The following is an 18,481-nucleotide window of genomic DNA, read 5'->3' as shown; positions in this document are numbered from 1 at the left end:
AAGGGAAAAAAAAAACCATACTGGTCACCTTCTACAAAGAAAGAAATACGGAAAATGAACAAAGACAGGCCAAGAGAGGACAGATAAGAGCTTGGAGTGATGCAGTCAGAAGCCATGGATTTCCTGCAGAAAAATTAAGAAGCCAGCAGAGACAAAGAGGACTTCTCACTAACCAATTTCAGAGGAAGCTGGGCACTGCTGGCATCTTGATTTCAGGCACCTAAGAACTAAAACTGTGAGACAATACATTTCTGTTATTTTAAGCTACACAGTTTGTGACTCTTAGTTTCAGCAGCCTTTGGGGAACTAATACAGGATCTGTGTAGAGAGTCTTTAGTTCTATTCTCAGCCTAATGGGTCCTGGAGTTGCAACCATAGTGGTCTATTCTCAACTCAGTGGTTCCTAGTTCTGCTTATCTTGCAGGGACAGGGCAGGCTTGCAGAGTGAAACGATGGGACAAGAACACCAATATCCACTTTAAGTGAGGAGAAAACAGTTTCTGTAAGTTGTCAAGGTGTGTTTCAGAGCACAGGTGCAGGAGAGCATTTGCTGTCCCCAAGGTGACCTCTCGCTAGCTGGACCAAAAAATAGCCATGGAAAATAGAACTAAAATGCCCAGTTCATGATTAAACAGTAAACATCCAGAAGCAAGGGGTGTCCAGTTTTGTTGTAGTTCTGGTCCAAGATTCAAGGTACATCATGATTCCTCAAAAAACAACCTACATCTTTAAAATATTTTCTTTGTTTTCCAACTCTTTAAATATTGCCTAAAGCCCCATTCTTGGGGGGAGATATGAGCTTTTCCTTTTTACTTTCTTTCCAGTCAATTAGCAATGAAGCCTTTACTTTTCTCAAGCCTGGTGTCATAATAACCAGTTTCTATTCATACTCGACAGCAAGTCCAGTGCTGAACACCAGAGTAAAACTGGTTCAGAGTCTGACAGGCATTTGGAGGGGATTCCCTAGAAAAATCAAGGTAGGGAAGTAGTAACTAAATGTCTATCATTGGCTTGAGAAAAATGGGTGAGTTCTCCATTCTCAGCATTCATTTTGGTACAAAGATTCAAAAAATAAAGAGCTAGGATCTCATTTTCGATATGTCACTGTCCAAAAACAAGACCTTGTGCAAGCCACTGCATTTGCCCAGGTCTTTTTCTTCTCCTATAAAAAGGGAGTCCTTTCTCTGGATTGTTGATCTGAAAAATAAACAGCTAGTTATTTTACCAACAAAATGTTTTGTTTTGTTTTGTTTTCAGGAAAGCAGAGGAATCACCATTGGCAAGATGCAGACATACTGTGGGCTACAAGATGCAGACATACTGTGGGCTACAAGGCAAATCCAGAGACAAGAGAAATGCTGCTTGTCTAGGTGAAAAGGGACAGTAGGATAGGCTTCCTCCTCCCTGCAAGTGAAGGGTGCTGAGTGATAGTTGTTGAGAGCGCCCTAAAAGGACGTCTAGACTAACTCAAATCGAGCGTTTCTTACTTGTTTTCTTATTTCAGAGTCTTGCCGAGGCTGTCTTTCTTTCCCGCATGCTTTCCAAGATGAAATCTTACCCTTGCACGCTGACACTTTCTAACAATGCCCTCTATTTGCTGCCAAATCTATCACTCCATCCAGGCACTCACCTACTCAAAGCTTTAACTTAACTTCCATATGTCAGCCCTACCTTTGCTCCCCCATTTTATACAGGACTGTCTGACCTGTGTCATATTTTCATCATGACACCAGTCTCTCATCTCAGCATGGAAGTAATACTTACCATATCGTGGGGATAAAAATATGTAAGTTTTTACCAACACATGATAAAATTTCCAGATGGTTCTGGTTGTCTCCAGAGCTTAAAGAAAGACCCCAAGCTTAGGCATTGAGCAAATTATCTTCCATCTTTACTTTCTTGCTGGTGGATGATGAAGTTGGCTCAAAGAGTGTGGTAAAAACTAGAAATTGGTCACAACTGTTGTTACTAAGCCCAACTTCCATTTCTGGAAGGAAGAATGTTTGCTGGGATAACTGAGCAAATAGGAAGGAGAAAGAATTTGTTTCCTCCTCTAGTCTTCCAGAGCCCTCCTAGTGCTCTCTAGGGACAGAACTTAGCAGGAGTCTGCTGGAAAGGGATAAATTTGGTTTGCAGAATCCCAGCTGCAGTGTTCCAAAGGCAGAAATAGAGTGTGCTTGAGGTATAATAATAAGCATTTGATAACTACATGGCAAGCATTTTATATATGTGTTATCACTAATCCTTACAAAATACTCTATAGATCATGTAATAATACAATCATTTTTGTTTGCTTTAAAAGCCAAAGGCGGGCCTCCCCAGTGGCACAGCATGTTGGGTGCAGTGCTGTGAAGCAGTCTGCAGCCTCTGCAGCGCGGGTTTGATTTCTGGCCAGCCAGGGAGATACCCACAAGGCGCAGCAGACCTCTCCTGTCTCGCCTGCTGCTCCCCTCAGCAGTGTATTCTGGTTGTCTGCCTGTTCTGCTTCCCGCTTTGTCTCTGGTGAATCCTCTCACCCTCCTGCGCCTCTGGCCTGTACCCCAGCTCTTGTATAAAAATAAATAACTCTTTAAGAATAAATAAATAAACTTAATTACTAATTCAATATTTAAAAAAAGCCAAAGGCACCAAACAAGCAAAAACTCTGGGTAGGAAAGTTATCTTGCCAGTGCCAAAAAAGTGAATCAGTGCCCAGACCAGGATTTAACCAAGGTCTGTCTGACTTTAAAGACTGTCTTTTAATCTGCATTACAATCTGGGTATCAGTACTAAAACCTAAAACCTTCTCAGGATTCTGAAGTACAGCACAAAGTCTGAACAGCCTGTAGTATGCCAAGCATCAATGTGACACTCTGCACTTGGGCTGAAAAAAATAGCACAATTATCAGGCACAGAATATATGTGTCTCTCTCACACACAAAAAGGATGAATGTGTTCTAGTCCATTGTCATCATCATATTAATAACAATGTGGTACAGATACCAAAAATAAATGTGACCATTTTCTGCAATGTCCAGAACCAGTAAGGCGATAACTCATCTTTATTCTGCAAATGGCAGGTCACAAGTGGAATTTTTTATTCAATTTGGAATATTATATCAGAGGAACTTTGAAAAACTGAGCATAATGAGGCAAGAATGATCATCAAGAGCAGGGGGTGGAAACCTCCCTCTAATTCAGCCCACCTCGTGTCTCGTCTCATATCCTGGTCAGAGATACAGCCTCCTTGCTGGCTGCTCCTCAGCCCGACCCCAGGGCGCATAATCCACCCCGAGATCAGGGCTCTTCCCTAATCATACACATGCTCATGTTGCAAGTGGTAATTCATCGCAAAGCCTTTGGAATGTCATGAGAAACATCTCATAAGATTTCAGAAGAGCTCTGGTTCTTGTATCCTGTGAGCAATTAATTCTTCAAACATACATGTGTTTACACTCCCGTGCACGTGCACATACACACCCTGTGCTGGGCGTGCTCCCTGAGTCTGTCTTCTTATCCTTAGGTATTTGCCTTCCTTTACTGTTTACTGGATCACTTTCCTACCTCTAACTTCCCCTTATTCACCTGTGGCCTCTTGCCTGCGAATTCCTGCTTTTTCTTGTAGGGGTCAAAGGACACTTCATTTGACCTTGGAAACCTTCCCTGATCACCCTGGCTCCAGACTTCAGAGCTGGGGTTTTTTTCTCTCCCCTTAATGCTGTTACCGCTCCAGAGCGTCCTCTGTCTAGCACCTCTCACATCCTGCCTCTTCTACCAGGTAGAAAGTTATATGAGAATAAGGACAAAGTTTGCTTTCTCACTATTTTACAGCCACAGCGGTCAATGGATAATTGTGCCTTGAAAGACTATATTCTTGAATAAAAGATGAAGGAATTTGAATGGAATAGGTTATTTGCAGATAGGAGTGTGAAAGCCATTTCCACGGTATTAAGTAGTATACGCTGATTTTTCCATTTGGACCAGAAAGAAGAATTAGGACCAAAGGGTAGAAGTGAATTGAAAGTAGATTTTCATTCAATACAAGGAAATTCAAGCAATTAGAACAATCTGAAAATGTGGCATGCTGTCTTCAGAAATAAGAGATTCTCTGTCATTGAAAATGTTCAAGTTGAAAACAGGTCCATGGAAGGCTAATAGGATACATTTGAAATTCTAGCTAGGGAAATTGGTAGGGTTTTCTAGAGTGCTGTATTAAGAAAGAGTCTGAGACTCTATATAGGACAAAAAGAAAAAAGAATAAGTTTATCATCCATTATGATGTCTGTCAAGAACTGTCTGAGACTGAATAAAATATGAAGTAATGATAACATATCTGTCCTGCTGTATCTCAGCTTCTGTCCTATCCAGTACTACACACACACACACACGCACACACACGCACACACATGCACATGCACACACAGGCACTACACAATGAGAGTCTTAATAGGGAAATTATCATTTCTGCAGTCAAAACTTAGCTCCCTCATTGACTGTGCTGGAAACTCTTATTTGGTTCTTTTTTGACTTAATGGGAAAAATTTAATGTCCATTCTCCCCAGACAGTTGATAGCTTCATTATGGCTGCTACATCCTGATTCATTATGGTTTTTGTCTTTAATCAGCAAGAGAAAAGTGGGTATACAACTGTGGACAGAAAAACTCAACTAGAAGTGAAAGATTCAAAGAATACCCAGCAGCTAATCCCCAGAGAGCAACCACAATAGGATAAGTAGATTTTGTTAAATATTAGGCTCAATAAAATAATAAGAAACCAGTCTCAGCACATGATATTTTAATGCTGCAATTCTTAGGAAAAGATATTCAAAGTTACATTATCCTGGCTAGGATTCCAACTATCCCCTGATATCGAGGGCCCTTTTTGGGTCTCTGCATTTTGTAGATTAAACAAAGATCTTGCCATTAAAGAAAGACTAGTTTATTAGCAGTGATGCTATTCTCCTTTTCGCAATGCCTTTCCTTGCCACATTAATCTTTGGTGAGCTGCTAATATCTTTTCTGCATGAATTCACGAAGCTTGGCTGATAGGAGGGCAGTGAACTGAGAAATATCTGGGTGGGTAATACGCTGGCCCTGGCAGCTAGACTCTTCAGAAAGAAAAATAAATAGATGCCTTTCTTGCTTATTGGGAGCATTAAATGCATGGATGCAGGCACAGCACACAGACTTGATACGTACTAAATGTTAACCAATGCCAGTTGCTATTATTATAATGTTAACCTTATGCCTACATACAGTCAAGTGTCAAGTCAAGGACTACGCTCTTAAACTCCCATTTCTAGGATATATACTGGACCTTTGATATGTAATCTCAGATTGAATTTGTATCCCACACCAGTGAAGGGTACAGCATGACTTAGCAGCCAGGTAGAGATTTTGGAACCATGTACTGGGGTTTGAATTCTGGTTCATCTGTTTATTAACTATATGATCTTGGCAACTTATTGCCTTCTTTGACCTCATTTTAGCAGTTACATTAAGTAAGATGATGCATGTAATCAGCCTAGCACTGGTTGTACTCAAAGTTCTATTTCTGTAGGGTCTGTCTGACCCTGGCACTCCTGTACTTAAGACTTAGTATTGGTTCTCCCTGCTATTCAGGATAATAATAGCAGTTCCCTTTAACTGCATGCTTCCCATGAAGCCAGGAGCTCTGCTAAGTGTTCCATTTATGTCATCTAATTTAATCCCTCAACTATGTGAAACAGATACTGCCATTATCTCCATTTTACAGATAAAGAAACTGATACTGCCGGTTCCTGATGATGTCAGAATTTAAATGTCTGCTTGACTTCAAAGAACATGTCATAAATCCACATACAATTCTCCCTCTGAAACTGGGGCTCTCTCACAAGGGAAAGCAAGTTCCTTGTGATGTGTTCTGATGTGTCTTATCTCTGCACCCCTTTTTCTAGAAAAATCCATTTCCTAGAAAATCCAACTTCTCCAACACATTGTTTCCTCTATGACTAATTTCTTCCCAATTTGATTTTCACTTCCTCTCAGAAGGCTTCCTGGACTAGCTGTTTCCAGAAAGTATTAGGCAAAATATACGAGGGCATTTTCCCTGATGTATCTGTATCCCAGGGTCCCTGCAGCTGTTTAGCTCCTTTCTTTACCATTTGTCTTCTCTGCCATCATTTTGACCTCTTTGTCTGGATTTCTGCATTATTTCCTCTTCTTCACTTCTTCACCTTCTGTAAAGGCATTGGAATGCAATCCTACTTTTCCTAAGATCTCCATCTTACAAACGTGGTCTGTGATCCGTCCCTCGCTGCGCTATTACTTGATGTCAGTTGCTGTTGGAGCACTGTCTTCATTCCTCCTTACATAACATATTGTTTCCAGATTAAGTATTCATGGATACTACTTGTAGTACCCTTTACTTGGACATTCACAGCTATCCACTGTCACTGAGTCAATACAAATTCTGTTAAAATACTTTGATCCTGGAGCTAAATCTTTGTCCCCAGTGTTCCCTCCCTGTGGTCCAGTCCCACCAGCGTGTGATCATGAGGACCCAGCCTGCTTTGAACTCCTAATTAAGGACACTGAGAGGCTAACGTGTGACCACCATGAGTTTTGTCCTTGGAGAAAAATATTCATATGCAGAACAATTTCCGTCAAAATTTAATAAGTTGTCTGGTAAAACTTTGCTGTCTCAATTTACAGGTAAAACAGAAAAAGCAAACAAACAACAACAAAAACCAGGTCAGCAAGGATTAATTGAATTTCCTAACATCACAGAACTAATTAATGCTAAAGGTAGACCTGCTCAAATTCAGGTCTTCTGCATCCTAATTGAAATTTCTTCTACATCACAAACACTTAGGTAGTCCTTATGGTGAGCTATTTATTATTAATATGTTCCTGAATGAGAACTGCTCCTCTAACCTAATTACTGTGGTCCTACATTTTTTTCTAAACCTTTTTCAGAGAGGGGCACTATTCTAAAGTCTTTGTAAGCCACCTTACAAGCCTTCCTTGTAAACCTCCCTCAAATTCCACTCCCTCCTACTGTGTGACACTTGCGAGGGGGATCAGAGAGAAACTCTTGACATCTACTCTTGTTCTTGACTCCTTAACGTATTCTAAAGAGTTATAAAATGGCCAACTTCCTGGCATTACATTTGGTACCCAAATTTTTTAAGATCCCAAGTTACAAAGTTGTTCATATCAGAGATGTCAGGTGACTTATACGGTGCACTGCAGACCAACTTTTTCAAATTTGGGTAAGTGGACTTATTAGGGTATCTTAGATTTTCTTTGCTCTCTCCAAAGCAGTATGGTTTGATATCCATATGTGTGTAACTGTTGTATTCAATGAGTTGATGTGGTTGCCCGCCCCCCCATTAGGGTTACTATTTCCTTGGGATTACTGAGAGAGTAGTCCTAAGCCCCAGGGGCCACTAAGCAGTAGTTGGACAATGGTGACCGGTGAATGGCCACTTGGATTAAGTCCAGGTAGAATTCAAAACAGAGTCAATATTATAGTTCTCCCATGCATTTCTGCCAACTGCCACCACATTTCCATCTGGAAGAAGTAGGAAGATAATATCAGATGTCTAAATGAGATGGAGAAAGGCTTAGACTTATAACTCAGTCTCTCTTCCCACAGCATCTTATAGCTCAAATTGCTGTATTCAAAAGCCTCCATTTCATACACAGCTGATCAAAAGAATCACAGAAATCCTTATGTTCTCAACCCTGATAAACACTGCAATAAACTTTAAAAATGGTAGTGCAACTATGAATGGGATTCAATAACAGAGCTATATTAAAGAAATTAGTTGGGATGCTAGAAGGGAAAAAAATAAAGCAATTATGATAGAAAGAACTACTTATAGTTATTTAATCTTGAGTAAATAATGGCAGAGCTTGCTATTAGACACACACACATACCCACAAATGATTCCAAAGATTTCTTACCTGTCAGCCTGGTTCATTCCTTCTCTTTTGTCTTTTTAAAAATCTAATTGGGATCAATGCTGGCTTTTGCAACATCAGGTCTTGGGAGATTTATTTATTAATATTCCCCAAGCGTTGGCAATAGCAACACTAGTTATAACTGCGCTGTGTCAGACACTCCCTAAGTCCTTTAAAACACCTCTAACTTGGCAATAACCAGGTAGATATAAATTATGCTATTTTTCCATTGTGGAAATAGAATGTCAGAGAGGGTAAATAACTTTCCCAAGGTCACACAGCTGGGAGGTGGTAGCAAAGCAGGACTCTGTTACTAAAGTCCTTGCTTTTCTGGTTACTAGAATTAGAACTGAAGCTAAATTATTTCTCCCTGCTCATTCTATTCTCCCCACTCCGAGGGTGGTCATCATTATAATCTTGGAGCCGCTTCAAAGACACGCTGGCCTGCAGATTCAACTGCAGGATGAGAAGAGCAAACAAAGTGAGTGTTCATTTTCAGTCTTTATGTGGGTCTTTTCATCTTCAAAGTCCTTTGTGAATATTAAACAATTAATCCCTCTGGAAGCCCTCAGCATTGGGGAACGTGAACGTTTGCATCAATGTTGATGAATGTCTATGGCTATGGGTGAAGTTTCGCCTTTCAGAATGTGTTTCAAAAGCCCCAAAGCCTTTCCATATAAATGAGGCACATTTTCATTCACTTGTCTCTCCCAGGTGTACGGGGTTGTTGTTGAGATGTCTAAACACAGTGCTTTTAAAGGACCTTCGAGGAGTTAAAAAGCTTTTCTGGGTCTGATTCCTGAGCGCGCGCGCGCGCACGCACACACACACACACACACACACACACACACACACAGAATTTTGATGCTAAATCAGGAAAGTTGATAGTGTGTGTGCATACGCTGGGGTGCTGATGTGTTATTCCAGGCAAAATGGCACACTGCAGAGACGCCTCTGTTGTAGCTAAAGTCACAACCACGCTGCACAGTTGTCTCTGTGGTGCACCTGGTTAGCACATTTAGTTGCTAACTGAAAGGTTGGTGGTTCAAACTCACCCAGGGATAATTTGATCTTCCTTTTCAGGAATGTGTGAACAGTATATTAGAAGAATATGTCTCTCACAGGAAGCACTGTGCTCTCTAAACCTGGTCTGTTAAATCTCTTCCTTCCCAACTTGTTGAGACCACAGTTCCAGGACTTTGAGGTCCTGACTCAGGGGCCCGTGGAAGGTGCCTGAAAATTAGCATTTTTGAGACATACCCTCCACTCCCAAGAAGTGATCATCATTTAGGTTTGCATGTAATTTGGGAAGAGGATAAAAGAATCCACTCCACTGTCAAACTGGCTGGATTTGAATCTCTGCCTCTTCACTTATCTTTTGAGACATTCCCCCACCTCCAGCAACAGGGGCCACCAGCAATTCTACAGTACAGCATCCGGCTGTGAATATCAACATGTTGGTGTCTGAGATTTTCATTTTTGCTTTATTTTTTAATTGGTTATTACCTGTCTTAACCAACCAAGTCCCTCAGTAACGGTATTGTACTGTGTCAATTTAGTTAAGCAGGACCTTAATGTTGCAGATTCCTGTCCTTTGAGGAAGCTGCTTAAGGCTCACCATCAACATATCTTGCATGAGTTGCACCAGGTGGGGGTGATACAGCAGCCCCTGTTCTCTGAAGGTCACGTAGGTTAGAGGTAGTGAGGGACAGAGGTTTCAGTCTGTTATCGCTTTTTCTTACCTGCATCCTTGTTCCTTCCTGACTTCTGGCCCTGCTGACCCACAACAACCACAAGGTCACTACCAGATTCTGCTCTTCAATTTCACAAAGGTGGGGCCACAAGAGCCAATGGCCTTCTGTGACTTCTACATCACTCTGGACCTGGACTTGCCCTTAATCATGAAAGCCCACTGGAACAAGGCAAACTCCTAAAAGCTTCATCTCCAAAGAGTGCAAATTCTGTGAAATCTATCTCTAAGCTCCCTTGTTCATCACATTTTGCTCAGTACCTAGAACAAGGTCTGCCATGGAGTGGTCACTCAGTAAGTATTAACTGATTAAAGTGATAATTTCCTAATCTAGAAAATGGTAATTAGGGCCTCCCCTGGTGGCGCAGTGGTTGAGCGCTGGGCTGCGAGGTTCAATCCCCGGCCACCAGTGAGGGTCCCACATGGAGCGCAGACCTTTCCTGCAGCGCCCGCTGCTCCCCTCAGCAGTGTACTTCGTCAGTCTGCCTGTTCTGTTCCCTGCTCTGTCTCTGGTGAATTCTCTCACCCTCCCGCGCTTCTGACTGTACCCAGTGCTTGTATAAATAAATAAATAAATCTTCAAAAAAAAAGAAAAGAAAATGGCAATTATGATACTCTCTCATTTAGTTAAGTGAAATAACATATTGTCCAGCACTGTTGCCAGCAGATAACAAACACTGATGAATGGCTGATGCTCATATTGACTTTGCTGTGACATCTTTGAAAAAATCACATCTGTACCTGGGACTCAAAAATGTATAGTTGTATGACACCAGCAGCCCCAGGCCTTATGAAAGTTGATTATAGCAACAATTTCTGACCAAGATTTCTTTTGAAGGAGATCAGGAAAGTCCTCCGAGAAGAAAAGAGATCAAAATGAAATTTTAGAGGCTTGGCAGAATTTTCTATCTGGTCAAGAAATTATGGGTAATGCTATGAAATGCGAAGACATGCAAAATCAGAGATGATGGCTATTTGGGGAAATACAAATATTTGCGAGTGTGCAAAGTACACAGGGGAGCTTGGAAGGGAATTAAGAGGGAGAACTAGGAGTTCTGGACATGTCACACATGATTCTTGAACTTTTGCACTAGTCAGTGAAGAACTAGGACATGGAAGGGCAGGGCCCTTTTAGCTTCTCTTAGGCACCATGGTAAGACTGCCTTGTTTACCACTAGATGCGTCCTTCAAACAACCACACACCAATGTGAATCGCCTTCTCCACTGACCCTCCTGTAGAACCGGCGTGGTTCTGGGAGAAGGCACTGCTTCGGGGAGCTCACCACGTCCCTTACACATGATCCACAACTGTTCTTTTCAGCCTGAACCCTTTGGCTAATTTGTAAATTGTTTCTGCTGCTCTTATTTTACTTGACACCTTTCCTTTTGTCCCTGATCAATTTTCTTTTGCTTTGGACTAATTCTTCCTTAATGTCTCATGTCACATCTGTCCCTTTTTGCTTTACAGATCCAAGGGCCAGATTGACACACGAGAAAAGGTGAGCTGGGAACAATCGCTTCAAAACAGTAAGCTGAAGACAGTGAGGCAACATGGAAACTTGTTTCAAAAACGCAGGGGTGGGAGGAGAGCATGGCGGGTGGTAAGAGGAGAGGGTGTATGAAGTGGTAGCCTCCATATGGATGGAATGGGGTGAATGCAGTTGGGGTCTGTGTATCCAAAAGCAGTTAGCATATGTTCTGAGGGAAACTTCAGCATGTGGAGGATTAAACTACATTTGGAATAGAATTTCCAGGCTTAGTAAATTTACAATATGCGTCCCCAATCCCTCCCCACCCCCTTGCTCCTCAGCTCAATGAAATAGCTAAATAATTAAATCCTCAAATGCTTCTAGGATATGCTTTGTTGTTGAAACACATCTGCTGCATGTTGGAGGAGAGCTTCCCAGCAGATGTTTCTTTCCTTGGCTTGTTTGTTTATCTATGGAAATGAATATCTTAAACCTCCTTCCCTGCTAAGCCTAATAAAAAGAAATCCTTTCCACACTCATCTTCTTCGGGATCCCCCTTGTGGTCCTTTATCAAACCATTAAGGACATATGCTACGCAACTAATTATTTCTTTTTCCCTCCTACCGCAGTACATTAATCCAAGGGAAGGCCATTTTTAGCTCAGGACTCAGTAAAGGGGAATTAATCTGCACACAGCACTCTATCCCAAAGAAAATAGTCCCTGTATTTGTGTGAAAAGACCCTGGAAGCCAGGCTCTAAACAGACTGTGGCCCCTCTCATTAGTCCTGGGAGAGTAAAATCTATTCTCGAAACAATTACATAACATATTCTGTTAAAGCATCGCCCATCCGTGAACTAGGAGACAGAGAAAACAATCCATTAAGGCAGTGTAGTTTGATGATGAACCCAGAAGATACCTTCAGCCAATCTGGGAGCTGTGGAAAACAAGGAGTAGACAGGGTTCACTGTGCTCTCTATAAACATCACACACCTCAGGAAAGATTTCGTAAACATCTTGGAGACATTCATGGCTTTCGAATTTGTTAAAACTCCCTGGTGAAAGTGTCACCGGGGAACTGTTAAGAGAGGCACATGCTCTCTGTTTATGCACAGAGATGGTCAAGATATATGGGTTCAATAAAAACATGTAACTAAGTCATCCTGGAAATACTGGTGATTGAGGCAAAAAAGGGAAATTTTAATTAAAGTCATGTATGATACAACTTAGTAGCATGGGAGACCCTAGGAGCTATTTTCAAATTATTTGCATGTGTTATAATATCTAAACAGAATTTGTTTTCACCTTCAGGGTAGGAGACGCATTGGACTCATGAACTCCATTTTATGCTTTTCATTTCACTAAGTCCCCAGAACCTGTGCTTTTAATCATGGTTGAATTTCCTTAGCAGCATTGGGCTTTTATTTTATAGATCTGTCTCCTCTTATAAAATAAACAGTTTATTATAAAATGAGCTAGTCTATTTTTTGTTCCTGTGGGAAGAAACCTTTTGGTCTCTTTAGCTGTTTGTAGAATGCTTTTTCTTCAAACATGAAATACTTGTTTCAGCCATGATGTGTCTACACGTATGTCTCCTTCACTGATTTTGCTTAGCCTGGAGTGACCTCTCTCCTTCTGCATCCTTCGACCACCAGTTCAGGGACGATCTTTTCTCTTAAATACTCTGTCACTGCTTGTGTTTCACTTACAATTTCCTTTCAGGTGCAACCCTTATCCAAACATAGGCAGCTTCTTCTCTCTCTTTGAGCCTTGCGTGATCATTTTCTCATTTTGTCTCCTCTCTTTATTTCCATGTCTTCCTTTTCTCAGGTTTTCTTCTACCTTTTGATTTGATTTTCTACATTCTTGTCTTTTCTGCCTCCATCTGCCTTCAAGATGGTCTGTGATTCTGCTATTAAAATCCAGCACATTTTTTAGCTCACCCAACTTTGTTTTCATATCGTTTTGCTGTTCTTTTATTTCAACCTATTTTTCCCTTGTGATTTTCTGCTTCTAATTAATTGGTACTTTTTTCACCCCTTGGCTTGATGAAATATTCCAAACAATTTACGATTTTTTTCTGGGATTGCAAAATATTTTCAAAAATGATTTTTTAACATTTTCTATTCTTTTCTATAATTTCTATATGACCAATAATTTCTTAATTCTCTCCACTCAGCCTTGAATGAAGATATCTCCAGACTGTGTGCTTGCCAATAATGTATGGATTTCCCGTAACTCGCTACTCATTTGTCTATTTATTTTATTTATTTTTTTTTCATTTTTTTAAATTTTTTTAAAAATTTATTTATTTATACAAGTACTGGCTACCGTCAGAAGCGCAGGAGGGTGATAGAATTCACCAGACCTAGAACGGAGAGCAGAACAGGCAGAGTGACAAAGTACACTGCTGAGGGGAGCAGCAGGCGGCAGGAGAGGTCTGCACACCATGTGGGACCCTCGCCGGGGGCAGTGGACCGAACCAGTGCTGCAGAGGCTGTGGCCAGCTTGGCAACCCCGCACTCAACCGCTGCGCCACCGGGGAGGCCCACTGCTCATTTGTCAAATACTGGATTCTTCTTTCCAATCCACTGCTGGGGTGATAGGAAAAACTTCCAGACCATTTCCTGATTTCTTAAGATATCAAGGTAACATGGCTCTATTTTATTGAACAGGGAATTTTTTATCTATTTGGCATGTTCTGTAAGTTCCAAAATGCACTATTTCTACATATTTGTTCATTACCTTCCCCTGTTTTCTTACCTTTGAGGAACATACTTTCCACATCTTCCCCCTGCCATACTCCCAACACTTTCTTCTTCATTCCTTGAGGGTAGAAGATACAGAAAAAGAGATGACAAAGAAAATTGATTATTTGGAGGAAAAATAAGCGTTCCTGCACAAAAAGTGTAGTTGCCTAGCCCCAATTTTCTATGTATTTAAGTTGTATTGAAGTAATACTGGTTTATAACATTGTATCAATTTTCAGGTATGACATTGCATTTACATCTGCATATGCTACATTATGATCCCACCAAAAGTTTAATTTCCATTTACAACCATAAAATTGATCCCCTTCTCCTCTGGGAAACACCATTTTGTTCTCACAATCTAAGATTTTGTTTTGTTTTATTCATTTTTTAGATTTCTTTTTCTTCCACATGGTAGTATTCATACCGTCTCTGTCTAACTTGTTTTGATAAACAGAATATCCTATAGGTCCATTCATGTTGTCACAATGGTAAGATTTGATCTATTTTATAGCCTGTTTTTCATTTAGATAGAGATCTGAGTATCTTCATTAGGATGACAATCTGAGAGGGCAGAGTTCCTTCTAATCTTCTTTGAAACAGACATTGATCATAAATTTTTGTTGAAGACAAGGCAGATTTTTTTGAATTTTTATGGCAATCTATTATTTTGAATTTAAAATGAGTAATGATCCTTCCAAACTTCAAGTCATTTTAATTTTTTTAGCAATAAATTATTATTTTTTACTAAGATAATATTGTTTTTCAATACTGTATATGATTTAGGGGTAAAGATTCCCACCTTTTCAGATGTAAGTCACCTTATCACACCCACCACCAAAACAATGTCCACTGGGCCCCCTCCCTTGTTTGCATCTTGACCTCAGGAATGGAAAGCCTTTGCCATGTTCTCTGTCTTCCTTGGTAGTTGGAAAGTGGACAAAGCTCGATTAGAAGAGGCTAAAATGCCAGATGCCATTTTAAACTGGAATGTACCCAGCAGTTAGCATCTGTTCAGTGCTCGGAATGTGGAGGTGATTTACATACAAATGAGCCTCAGGAATATAACCCATTCATAACATGGGTATCAAATGTACTCTAATCACCTAATTTCCCTCACATCAGTCTGCATTTTGGTTCTAAACTAAAAGTTGGAGAATAACTAATTTAAAAAAAAATGTCTATCACTAGAGGTGAACTCATTATTGTCATACAGTTGAAGGAAAGAAAAGGTTGAAGAAGAAGAAAATTCTGTTCTCTCTCATACAGGTAATTCTCAACCATCTCTGACCTGTGACTAAAGAATCCTATTTCTTAGGTGTGGAAAGCAAGCTGAGATAAGGGAGTGACAGACTAGGTGACAGAACTTATGAGAGACCTGGAGCTTTCATTTAACACAGGCTTGGCTGAATACAGAGGTCAAATTTCTATTGCTATAAATATTACCTGCCATCAAGTTTAAGACACGTTCTAAGGGTTTTGACATATGTCAATTTAGTGGCCACATATTCATGTGCACTTCAGTGCAAAGAAATACTGCCTTGGGGTCCTTAAATTGTTAGGGAAACACTTATTGATATTACTGCTGGTTAGTCTCTTCTTCCTTTGAGGTCTGGAATAAGTCTATGTTTGAAAAGAAATGGGTTGGAGGCCAAAAAATGAAACTACACTTGACCCATCCTACACGTGACCCTTCCACACACCTTTAATGCCCAGTCCTTATTTTTGGGCCAAATGTGTGCTAACACCATCAAATACTTGAAAAGAATCACTTTTCTTAAAATTTACATGTTTCAAGAATATTGTATATTTTCTTGCAATGGATACATGTTTTTTGTATTGCTTTTTTGCATTCCAACCTTCTCCCACCACATTTTGGGGATCAGTGTTGTCTGGCTGATATCTGAGCATGGAGGAAGCATGGATATAACCAAGACGAGTGCTAGAATTCTTTGTTGGGGAAAAGAGTAACCGTAACTGACTCATCATTCAGTTGAGGGAAGAAAAGTAAATGGTGCTTAGAATGCAGTGATGGGAATCTTACCCTAGCATATCAGCTCTGGATTAGAGCTGATGGTTTTCTCCTTAAAATGGTCTAGAGGTTAGGAAAGTAGGGGCATGCTCTTACATTATGTACCTTGACCTGACAAGTTGTCTGCTACCACATATTATATACACTGTCCCCTGAAATTGAAAAAGAGATGTGTTATTTCCTCAAGCATCTCTCATGATTAGTATTGCCATTTTAACACCAGTGGATTTTAAAGAATCTGCCATCATCAGCTATCTTAATGATATGTGAGTAATAATTAGGCATAAAACATGGAATATTTCTCACAATATTGATATACACAATTAAAATTCTTCCTCCTCTTCTTTCTTCCACATCAATAGTTTTTTTTGTTTGTTTGTTTTTGCTATGCTTTGAAATTTCTATAAAAGTGTTTCACCTGTATTCTCAAAGTTAATTTTAGATCACAGACAAAGATTAAAACTGATTCTGGGAAAGAACGAGTAATTCTTATTGAATGATCATAGGAAACCTTTCAGGAACAAGAGATAGTTTCTTATATCTTTAATAGCTGGTGTATAATCCATCCTCCTTGGGCATTGCCCTAGAGAAGATGCTTCCAGGAATTATACCTGTATGAGTAATGTCTGCATAACATCAAGCAGCTGGAAGGATGCAACAAACAACGCATAAAATAACAACAAAAATCAACTGTCTAGGAACTGATTCCTTATACAATAAGTGTATGTTTGCTTTTTTTATTTTTTAATCTAGATGTTAGGTCCCCATGTCTGATATATTGTTATATACCCCAAAGCACTCAGTACTTTATCTTGCACCTGGCATATATATTTGTTGAATGAATAAATGCATGAATGAAGTTAATGTATGGATGTGGGCAACTGGTGACATTATATCAAGAGGCTTGAAAATATAAAGCCTTGAGACTCCCTTTTTTCACTGATAGCATTTGGGGAAAATGGAATTTATTATTTTGGGGGTACCATGATTTTATGAATTCCCTAATGCAACATTTTCAGTCATCGCATGTTAGACAAAGGTAGCATGAGGGAATGTCTTTTAACTCAGATGACACTTGAGTTAGAGTTGCAGGAATTACATAACAGTTTTTGTGAGCGTTTATCCCTACATCTAAATCTACACGTTAGAATCCAAAGGACAGAATATTTAGTGTTATTCTGTGTGGTAGACATCAGGGCAAAGGCCAAAAGCGTAGCAATAATAAAGAAGCAGATTTTAGCTAAGTATAAAAAATGATTATATAGGGCCTCCCCGGTGGCGCAGCGGTTGAGCGCTGGGTTGCGAAGCTGCCCGCGGCCTCTGCGGCGCCGGTTCGATCCCCGGCTGCTCCCCGGCCACCGGAGGAGGATCCCACATGGTGCGCAGACCTCTCCTGCCGCCCGCTGCTCCCCTCAGCAGTGTACTTCAGCCCTTCTGCCTGCTCTGCTCCCCGCTCTGGCTCTGGTGAATTCTCTCACCCTCCCGCGCTTCTGACTGTACCCAGTGCATGTATAAACAAAACAAACAAATATAATAAATAAATAAAAATAAAAACATGCCTCTATAAAAAAAAATAAATAAAAAAATAAAAAATGATTATATAGCAACATAAGCTTCTACATAATAGTTAAAGAGTAGTTTAATGGAGTAGAAGTTCCTCCAATGTGATGGATATTGAGCATAATCACATGTATAAAGTTTTTAGAGTAGAGCTCTGATGCATAAGAAAATGAGATAAGCATTTCTTGAATAAAATGAAAGTTGGAATATTTGAAATACCGAGTAGATGACTCCTGTGTTTTTTGCACAATTTTTTACTCAATAGCTTATGATGACTTGGGTGCTTAGGATAACAGACACAGAAATTGTCTCTAGAATTTGTAAACCAAAAGAGAACTTAATTTAAGGCTGACTTGGGAAAATAGACACATAGGAGTGATGAAAGGCTGAAGAATTGATTTGGAATGGGATTCAGGAAGTACTAGAGACATTAGATACCATTTCTGGAATGAATGTGAACTCCATCTGTTTCAGTATTTCCATTATACTAACTCACATCTCAAATTCCAGAAAGGGAGCAACTTATGGTCTTATTTTTTGAATTGTGTGCCTAGTCTTTTGAGTAGAATTACTTGGTTAATTGGTAAAAACAGGCTGTAAGAACTGAAGAAGCAATTTTCTAAGAGGAAATGATTCCCTACTTTCAAAAGAAAATGTAATGAATAGTGTGTAAGCAAAAACAACAAAGGTCTACTCTATCTTCTGATGGTTAAGTTGCTTAGAGATCTGGAAATATATTGGGAATGTCAACTGAATGAGGTTCATGATGCCCTGACTCATTCCATGAGCATTTTGTGCACAGAGCATTGCTTAACACTTTATCCTGATGATGATGAGACAGGTTCAACACACAATTAGATATGAGAGAGTCCTCTCCTTTGTGCTTTAACCTCCCCAGGTAGAAGAAAATCATCTGTGTGGGAGGAAACATTGTCTTCTTTCCATTGCAACTGTCCATTGCAATTCAATTCAAATCGATCTCTCTAATGCACTGT

This window comes from Talpa occidentalis, unplaced genomic scaffold (genome assembly GCF_014898055.3).
Source record: "Talpa occidentalis isolate TD23 unplaced genomic scaffold, MPIMG_talOcc4v2.1, whole genome shotgun sequence".
NCBI lineage: Eukaryota > Metazoa > Chordata > Mammalia > Eulipotyphla > Talpidae > Talpa > Talpa occidentalis.
Note: the sequence above shows the minus strand (reverse complement) of the source record.